This window comes from Triticum aestivum, chromosome 2A (genome assembly GCF_018294505.1).
Source record: "Triticum aestivum cultivar Chinese Spring chromosome 2A, IWGSC CS RefSeq v2.1, whole genome shotgun sequence".
In the NCBI taxonomy this organism is placed as follows: Eukaryota; Viridiplantae; Streptophyta; class Magnoliopsida; order Poales; family Poaceae; genus Triticum; species Triticum aestivum.
In genome coordinates this window covers 734,297,779-734,307,695 of record NC_057797.1, presented here as the reverse complement: position 1 = coordinate 734,307,695, position 9,917 = coordinate 734,297,779, and positions in this window count along the sequence as shown.

Sequence of the window (9,917 nt, the reverse complement as noted above, 5' to 3'; positions counted from 1 at the left end):
CATGCACTAGTATCATTTAACCAACTGCTGTGGTGAAATGTAGTAGTATCGTTTAATCATTTGGCCGATTTCACGTGAATGATCTCCATCCTTTATCCCATACTCGGTGTGCGTGGTGGAATACTGATGCTCTCAACGCGCTCTGTTGAGGATGTGGTTTACCTGAATTGAGAAAAATACTAGCTGGTTTGTGTGTTGTGCTTCCGAGATAAGAAGCAGCTATATAATGTTGTGTGATGCTCTATCGCTGAGCTACCTGTGAAGTTCATTTGTGACTTGAAGGGACGAGGTGTTCTGACTAACTTATCAGGGAACATGGTAATTGATATACATTTCTGAATGTAGCGGGTGGTATCCTTGGACTGGATGCTTTGTTTTCTCTGAACCTTTCCAAGTTGGAATAGTGGTTGGGTCTTTATTTTCTTTGAACCTTTGCACCTTGACAAGTCTTATTTTATTTTATTTTGTTGAGAAGTGAACCTTTGCAAATTGGACAGTGGTTGGGTCTTTGTTTTCTCTGAACCTTTGCAAGTCTCTTTTCACTTCGGGGCCGTGTCTTCCTCCATTTGTATGTTCCCAAGTGTATCTCTCACCCAAATAAAATCAGAGAAAAGATAAAACCAAGGGAAGAACATAATGATGGGCTGATACCAGCACCTCCGCCTGGGAAATATACAAACATAATGCTTCCCAAGTATACAAACTGCACATCCTACTTAGGACAGGACTCATATTTAGCCATGCTTTAGTCACTGTGCCCTTAGTTCTTTTTTTGTAGGGAGCTATGCTTATCATCAGAAACTCTTTTTGATGATGTTATTCCTCTTTTGGTTCATGTGTTGCAATTATATACCACATAATTCTACACCATGTGGTGGACATAAGTATCTTAGTGACTTCATTTGAGTGTGCATTTATGTTAATTCTAAGCTTTTTGTTGCTGTGAAAATGTACCTCACTGACCGTCTGTCTATTTATTGTGTACTTGCATGAGGAGGTGACTAGTGATGCGGCGCACGAAGCAGTAGTAGGGGAAGGGGGTCTCCTACTCGAGGAGGCGGAGGAGTAGGGGCGTGCCCAGCCGGCAGCCCTGTCCTGCTTGTGGGGGAGGGGCAGGAGGGGTCTGCTCCTCTGCTTCCATTGCGATCGCGGCAGGTAGCTCCTCCATCTCCGTCCCCCTCTTCCTGTGCTCACTACTTCTGCTGCTAAGTTGACGAATATGTGATGCACTTGTCCCAAGGAATTTTAGAGGGATCTGTGTGAACAAGTCATGTTTTTATTTTATTTTATTTAGGTTGTTAGTTACCAAACAGAGAGAGAAGATGAGCTCATGCTTGGATTTTTTTCTGCCAGCACATGATTTGTATGTATGCAATCATCATCTTGCGTGTGCGAGCTGGTTCTTTGCTTGGGCATAGCGTCGATGACCAAGTGTTAGTGCCGATTTGTTGTGGTGGTGCTCATCTGGCCATTGATTTCTTGCTGATAATTTGTCTACTCCGCTTGTTTATTTTTACTGAAACCTTTGTTTGCATGTTTCTAATATACAGAGAAGAACACCCTGTGTTCTGGTAAAATATTTGTTGGATATGAAATTCCATGATGTGTGTGTTGTTTCAGTTTTTGTAGCTACAACAAAGTCCCAGTTTACTCTGTACTTGCTCCTGCTGATTGCTAGCTAAATATACAGTGGCGGTGTCCAGGAGGACAGCAGCGGGCTGGAGTAGCCGCCGCTGGTTTTCTTACTGGTTTTTTAAATGTCACAACTTACTATGCCGCTACCTAGTAAAAACCAACTTACTATGCTGCTACCTAGTAAAATTATTTCTGTGTTTGATGCATGGCCTATCTTACTTCGTTCTTATACATTCTGCTCTGTACCTAACTTATATTGGAAGCTGACTATTCTATAAGATGGATCTAACCATCATTAAGTGCACAAGTTTTCAGGATAATTCACGACTGCTTTAAAAAATTCTAGTGGGATTTGTACATGTTTTCTCATGATAGATTGATCTGGACTGAAACATGATTTTGCATCCCGTTTTCCATCGACAAATATACAAGTTATACAAGTTATATCAGCAAGTTACTATATGTGTTAGAGAAATTAGTGTTGATTTACTTTTTGTTCTTTTTTCTTTCTAATTTTTGCATGAGAGCAAACTGGTGTAGCTAGCTGAACTATGCAGCCATGAATCAGGAAGTAGCATATTCAGTTTTGCTAATAGAAAATAAATGTATTAAAAACTTTAAAAACTGCATAATAAGTGCTTGTTCATGTTTAGTTTTCTCTAAACTTTGTTTGTATGATTGAGGGCAAATTTACTTGGTTCTTTTCTCTAAACTGTGCTTGGAACATTCGTTTTTATGATCTAAAATTGCCTTCCTGTGATGATGCAGGTGCCCAGTTTGTGCTCGCTACCGAAGGAGCTCCATGTTGAAGAAGATTGAAGACACTTCTAGAGCTACAGGGTTAACACCAGGGCACCGTATCACGTGTAGAGCTTGTAGAGCTTGTATGAGCTTATTATGTGTAGAGATTGTAAAGTATATGTTATTTGTACAATAGGAGCTCTGTACTGAATCTGGCTGATAATATTTGGAGTATTATGTGTGTGTTTTGTTTGTGCCAATTTAAATACTGGTTATTTATTTACTGTTAAATTGAAATATGAAGAATATGAACTTGCTAGCTGGGACCCACGTACCTGAACCTGACATCTGGGACCCATTTAACTAGTGGAACTTTTTTATATTACAAAAAAACTAAAACTTTCTAGCGGAAATGGCTACGGCCCAAAAATGAGAAGGCTTCATTGTTGGGCTTGGCCCATCTACCTAGCCAAAATTAATATGAGAAAAAAACACAAATAGGCCGAATTGTTGGGCTAGGCCCACGTAGAAAATCGAATTGGACCGGGCTGAATCTTGTGCCACATCAGATTGCCACGCTGGATGCCTACATGGCCTGGGGAGGTTGCTAGTGACCAAAACGCCACAGTAGACGTATTTTGGTCATAAACGTCTTCGACCATTCCAGAAGAAAGGTCGCTATAGTTAGTTTATGACGGCCAGCTTTTGACCATATGTTTTTGGTCACAAAAAGGTCACAAATGGAAATTTGTGACCTTTCAGTGACCAATAGTGGTGGTCACAAGTTGACATATTTCTTGTAGTGGTGTTGCACAATCCGTCTGTCAAAATACCAACCGAAGAAGATTTGGTGGTTCCTGATCCGGAGGCTCAATTGGTGGCAGCTTTGCATGCCATACCGGATTGGACGATCCCATATCTGGATTACATGAACCGGGGCGAGTTACCAGCTGAGGAAATGTTGGCTCGACAGATAATCCAGTGTTCCAAGTCTATGACCATAGTCAACGGGGAGTTACATCGTTACAGTGTTTCAGGAGCGATTCAACGATGTGTTTCTCCTCAAGAAGGTTGTGAGATTTTGCGAGAAATTCATGAAGAGGATTGCGGTCATCACGCTGGTTCAAAGTCGTTGGTTGCTAAAGCTTTTCGCCACGGTTTTTACTGGTTGACGGCGCATGCTGATGCGGAGGATTTAGTCAAAAGATGTGATGAATGTCAAAAGTTTGCCCGTTGTGCGCACGTTCCGGCTCAAGAGTTGCGGATGATTCCAATTACTTGGCCGTTTTCCACTTGGGGGCTGGATATGGTTGGACCCTTCAAGCGTTCCAAGGATAAGACGACCCATCTGTTAGTAGCAGTTGATAAATTCACTAAATGGGTAGAGGCAGAGCCAGTCAGCAAGTGTGATGCAGCCACAGCGGTTCAATTCATCAAAAAGGTGATATTCCGGTTTGGCTTTCAACATATCATTATAACAGATAATGGCACTAACTGTCAAAAGGAGAGATGGAAGAATTCTGTCAACGTGAGCACATCCGGCTCTAGCATCAGTGGCTCTCCCCCAATCTAATGGTCAAGCGGAAAGGGCAAATCAAGAAATTATGCGGGGTATCAAACCAAGGCTTATGGTTCCCTTAAAGTGGACGCCGGGTTGTTGGGTCGAGGAGCTACCTTCTGTGTTATGGAGCATCAACACCACACCCAATAGGTCTACGGGTTACACGCCTTTCTTCATGGTTTATGGAGCAGAGGTGGTTCTTCCTAGTGACATCCGTCATGATTCGCCCCGTGTGGCAGCTTATGTTGAAGCTGATAATGAGAAGGCACGTCAGGATTCTCTGGTCCTGTTGGATGAAGAGCGGGATCTTGCAGTAGCGCGTTCGGCGATTTATCAACAAGATCTTCGACGTTATCACAGCCGCCGGGTTAAAACTAGAACCTTCCAAGAAGGTGATTTGGTGCTCCGGCTCATCCAGGATCAGACTGATATGCATAAGTTATCCCCCCTTGGGAAGGACCCTTTGTAGTCAGCAAAAATCTGCACAACGGATCCTACTACCTCATTGATGTTCGAGAGCATGAAGACTCACGTCAATCGGAGGAGGAGACAAAGCGGCCATGGAACATAGCTCTCCTTCGGCCTTACTATACTTGAAGCCATAGGCTTTTTCACCTGTACATGTTTATGACAGTGTATATACCATATAATAAACAGGAGCCTCCGTTATAAGCAGGGTATCTGTTCTTTCTTATATCATGTGTGTGGTTTTACACGTTAACGGGCAAAGCGGAGTCTTTGTTAAACTGGATTTAGCAACTACATAAAGATAAAGAAAATCACTAGGGGGCTTGGTCATGATTGAATCACAGCTACACCTCTTGATAGGCATTTTAGCCAGACAAGGAAAAATTTGGAGCCAAAGAGAGTAGTGTACACTATACAAACTCAAACATAGGCACATGCTGAGCATCGCTCACAAAGTTACGTGGGGGCTCTTTTTTGCAAAGCAACAAAGAGTTTGAAAGGACCCTCGTAATTGGCTATCAAGCCACAGCTTGGAAACCTGGTGTATTCACCTAAAACCCCTAGGTTAACCTGCCTTCATCAAGTAAGCCACTCCTATCCAGGTAATCCTGGCATGACCCATCGAACGTTTGACAAAGTCAATATTTTACAGACCCTGAACTTGTCATAGTTAAAACGGTGATTTGTTAATTGGAGGCCCATCATAAAAGGCTTTGTTAAATGGTTTAACTCAGAGGCCTGACAGCCCATGAAAAGCCTCGATTTGGAGCCTGGCAGCTCGTAAAAAGCCTCGCATATTTTCCTATTTGAATTTTGTTTGTTGACAATCATAAGTATTTTTTGATAAACCGGCATCCTTGATCCGGCTTGCTTTCCAACCACCAGCTGTTGGCTCATGATCAGTTATAAACCGGTGGTCACTGACCCGGTATGGTTTGACTAAATCACCAGTGTTATAAACAAAATCCGGTAGGTATACCAGTCCGGTTTAATAGATAGACCAGCATTATGAAGATGAGATTATCAAACGTATCGGGTTGGTGTTAAACACCTTTGCTGTATACACGTTTGCTCATTCAATGAGGTATGTTCTGTACATTATTTTTTGTACAAACACTTGATCATTCAGCTCAAGTACTATATACTTCTTGGATATTATGACATGTTTAGCGGTAAACCACTAGACACTTTTAAGTTTTTTGTACCCAGGCATGCAAGTCATCATAGACTATGCATAAAATATATCCTGAAGGGAGGCACAGATTTTCACAAAGGGCTATGAAGCATGCTCGATGGCATGGCAGATAAACAAAGTTTCAGCTATCCTATTACAAGAAGCTTTAAAGTGGCTCAACAGTGCCATTGTTTTTCACAGTAGCCATATAAACCGGCGACCGGATCAGGACTCTTCATCACGACAGTTTGACGGTTGCGGATCAGTTGGTGTACGCACTTCTTCATCCCGCCCCAACCGCTGGAAATCAGCCGTTGACCAGTCGATTCCGGTTAAAGCTTGGAATACTGCTTCTTCATGGATAAGATCATAAGGGTTAATATCAGGGGCATAAGTGTGCTTACGAATCGGAGGCACAAGTTCTTCGACTTCATGGATCTCGGCCGGCTGTCTTTTCCCTTCTGCATCATAAAACGGTTGAAAATGGGACAAATCGGTGTCTTCAGCTAATTTGCAGGCCGCTGGCCGCATCTATTTGGTCAACCGTCGAAGATCATCATTGTCAAAGTTTGAACCGTCTTCTTTCACACCTAGATACCCTTTAATGATATCCTTCGCTTCAGGATATGGAATCCAGGCCTTGGCTCGAATAAGGGTAGTTAATGCGCCAGCTCTTGCAGCAGCTCTTTTCAACTCAGCAATACGCTCTTCTCAAGGGTTTCCTTAATCAACGTTGGCGCCGGTTTGTTATAAGTTGTTGTACTAATGGCTCGCTGAGATCCAGAGTATAGCTGCTCAACCAATGTGTATGCCGCTTTGAGCTTCATCCGCATATCTGCACCAAGATGAGTGATCCGAGTTCCTACCAAAGATTTTTTTTCAACATCATGATCAGTTTTATGATTCATTGACTGATGCAACATACATAAGCATATACTTACCAAAGATAGCAGAGGTCATAGCGTTGATTTGGCGCTTCAAACCGGCTAGTTCTTCACCCACCGGTTTCAGGGCTTCCTCGGCATCTACGACTCTTGGTCAAACCGGCTTTTTCGGTTTCCCATGCAGCATGATCTTGATTGAAGGATTCTTTCAATTTTTCCATTCCGGCCAGGGCATGGGTCAGCTCCTCTTTGGCTTTTGCAGCTTCGGCTTGTTGCGACTTCACATTTTCTTGCAAGTCAGAGTTTTTGGCATCTTTGCTTCTCAGTTCAGCCTGCAACATTGAAGGTATCTTCAACAAAACAACATATATATTCACTAAGTATAAAGCATATAACAAGTTATCCACTTCATACTTGGGGGCTAATGCTTATTTGATCTCAAATACTACCTTCTATGCAAGTCTCCAGAACAATGCAAGCATTATCCTTGACACTTGGGGCTAATGTACGTTTGTTCTAAACTGGCGGTGTGGATTAAAAATCGGATTAACTTGCCAAGTTAAACCGGCCTCTAGGGGCTATGCTACAGAATGTTATCTAATTTTTCAAACATGAGTTTTATCTATGATTGAAGACACGCCTTGGCAAGGATTAATGATGGGATGCTTAAAGTGTTACAAATACCCGGTTTATGATTGACAATCATAAAACGGCTCTTGGGGGCTACTTGGAATAGTATTTCAGCTATAAATCAATGTGCAAGGGAGAAGAATTTACCTCATATCGGTCTTTCATCAAATTCACCAAACCGGCTTCATAATCCCGGTTTGAGTGCAGACGGTTCAAGAAGCCGGAATGAATCTCATCAGCGTTAAGATGAGCATAGTTTGATAAGTCGCTGTTCCATTTACCTTTATCCCTGGAAATTTGCTCTTCTTTGGCACTATGCTGAGCCAAAATGACGGGATGACCAGGAGAACTGTGGCCTGCTCCAGTAATAATAACGTCATCGCCTTGGCCTTCAGGATTTTGGGCGGATGATGATGGAATTTCAGTGTCTTTGATTGGATTAGCCCGGTTTGGTTCTGCCGGTTCAGCATCAGGGGCGGCAGGCTCAACATCTGTGGGTTCGTCAGTATGTTGGCCGTCAAGGGGCGGATCATCAAAAGTTGTTTCAGGATGGAGGCCTTCCGGTTCACCTGTTTGCTCTGGTTCACCTCTTGGTGCTTCTTCTTCAGCAACAGGGTCTTCTGGCGGATTGGTAACCCGAGCTTTCTTGCTGGGTCTGGCTTTGGCCCTGCGAACAGAATAAAAAGGGTTAACATCCTGTTCAAAAGATGTAGAGCGCATTAAAAGGAAAGGTTTTTCGTAACTCACCCAGCGACAGTTTTTAAAGGGGTGAGTTGAGTTGCTGTCGATTCACCAGAAGAGGAAGGAGGTGTCACCTGATAATTTGAATCGGACGGATTAAGATGCTGTCTGAAATAACCTGCCTTGGGGTAAGAATGGTCAGAAGTAGGAGAGACCTCAGACCGATGCTTCCGAACTGGAGTATCAGGTAAACCGACAGAGGTGACCTGTTGGCCACTGTGTTGAGTTGTTCGGCGAGCCTCATGCTGTTGAGTCTTCAAAATAAATGTTGGATCCAAGTGAGCAAGAGGATGAGAAAAGCTTACTTTCCCGATTGTTTGGCGAGTTTTTTGTGTTGGCATAGAGTCTGAACCGGAGGAAAGGTTAATTACCTCCACGTCCTCAGCCTGACTAGCTTCGGCCTCCTCCTGAGGAAGATCATTGTTAACAAGATGCATAAAAAGAGAGCCAAGTGAGTCAAGTTCTACCTCAGCTTCTGGGTCATCAGTATCATCATCAAGTTCCATAGTAATCCGGTCAGCCGTTTTCTGCTTTGATGTCCATTTTACGGCTTTGGTCTTCGGGCGGGTTGGTTTGGCCACTTTATCTCCAGTTGGCATTGCCGCTTTCTCTATGGATTTTCATTTCCAGAAAGGGTCATCACCCTATACATATAAAGAAGAAGGGTTACAACTTGCATATGTCAAAGATATTAGAGATGAAGAGGAAGTGTAATGCTTACAGCAGGCGGTTTGTTCTTGGTGTAGAAGGGATTCAGACCGGTTTGACTACAGACCAGTTCTGATTCATTCAGAATTTTCTTTACCCCTTCAGTCACTTCTTCCACAAATAATTTGATGTTGCAGTGGCATTGAGGATCGTCAACCTCACCGGTATATTCGCACATTAAACCGGGACACCGGCTTAGCGGCAAGATACTCCAGGATATCCAACAGCGTACAAAATCCACACCTGTTAAACCGTTTGACATAAAGGCCCAGAGCTTGGCGATTTGAGGAGCGTATTTTGCCCTTTCTAAGGAGCTCGGGCATTGTGGCATTGGATGAGTATTGGATAATCTATGATCTCGGAAGCCCGGGAGGGGATTCTCGTCTTCAGGCGAAGTGTCTCTGCAATAGAACCATGTTTGGTTCCATTCCTTTGGGTGGCTATGGTGTTTGGCATGAGGAAATTCCACTTCTTTCCGCTTTTGAATCGAGACACCACTACTAGGGAAAACCTTATACACAGAATCTTAGTAGCAGCGCGGTCTAAAAATAGGCGCTACTGCTAATTAGCCGTAGCGAGCTTCAGTAAAGAGCACTACTAATGACTAATTAGCAGTAGAGCTCTAGGTGAAAAGAGCGCTACTACTATAATTGCCACGGTGTTTCCCCCAGGCTAGATATAGTAGTAGCGCCCTTCCCGTGGACGCACTACTGCTAAAGAACTTAGTAGCAACGATTTTCTTCAAAACTCGCTGCTGCTAAGTATCACTGCAACTAATTAAGTTTAGTCCCATACTGCTAAGCGAACAAGGTGTTTACCACCTTAAATATGTTACTTCTCAACCTATCTCGAGCACTTGGTCTTCATTGAACTATATGTGTATGATTTGTGGTTGCAATATGAATCCTCGCCTGTACCTATACAGGTACAGTGAGGATTCACGTTGACTATTTAGATTATACACAAAAAGATCAATGATGACCAATGTTTATTTTTGATGTTTTTACATTGCTTAGACTTATAGCGTTTATTCAGGACAAAGCATTACTGATATTGGGATAAACAAAAGAAATAACTGCTTCCATTAGTAGTAGCGGTTTTCTCTAGAACGCGTTGTAGATAAGTTAGCTATAGCGCATTTTCCATATGAGTGCTACTGCTAGTTTGAGTTAACCACCCCCCGAATCAAAATTTCGCTAAGTCCTCCTTCCCCCCACCCCGGCCGGTTCCCCTACTCTTGTCGCCGCCGCCCGAGCCCGAGCGTGCCTGCCCTCACTGCCGCCGCCGCCGCCCGCCCTCAACCTCACCGCCGCCGCTCTCGACCACACTGTCGCCGCCCTTGACCTCACCGTCGCCGCCCTCGACCGAGCCCGCC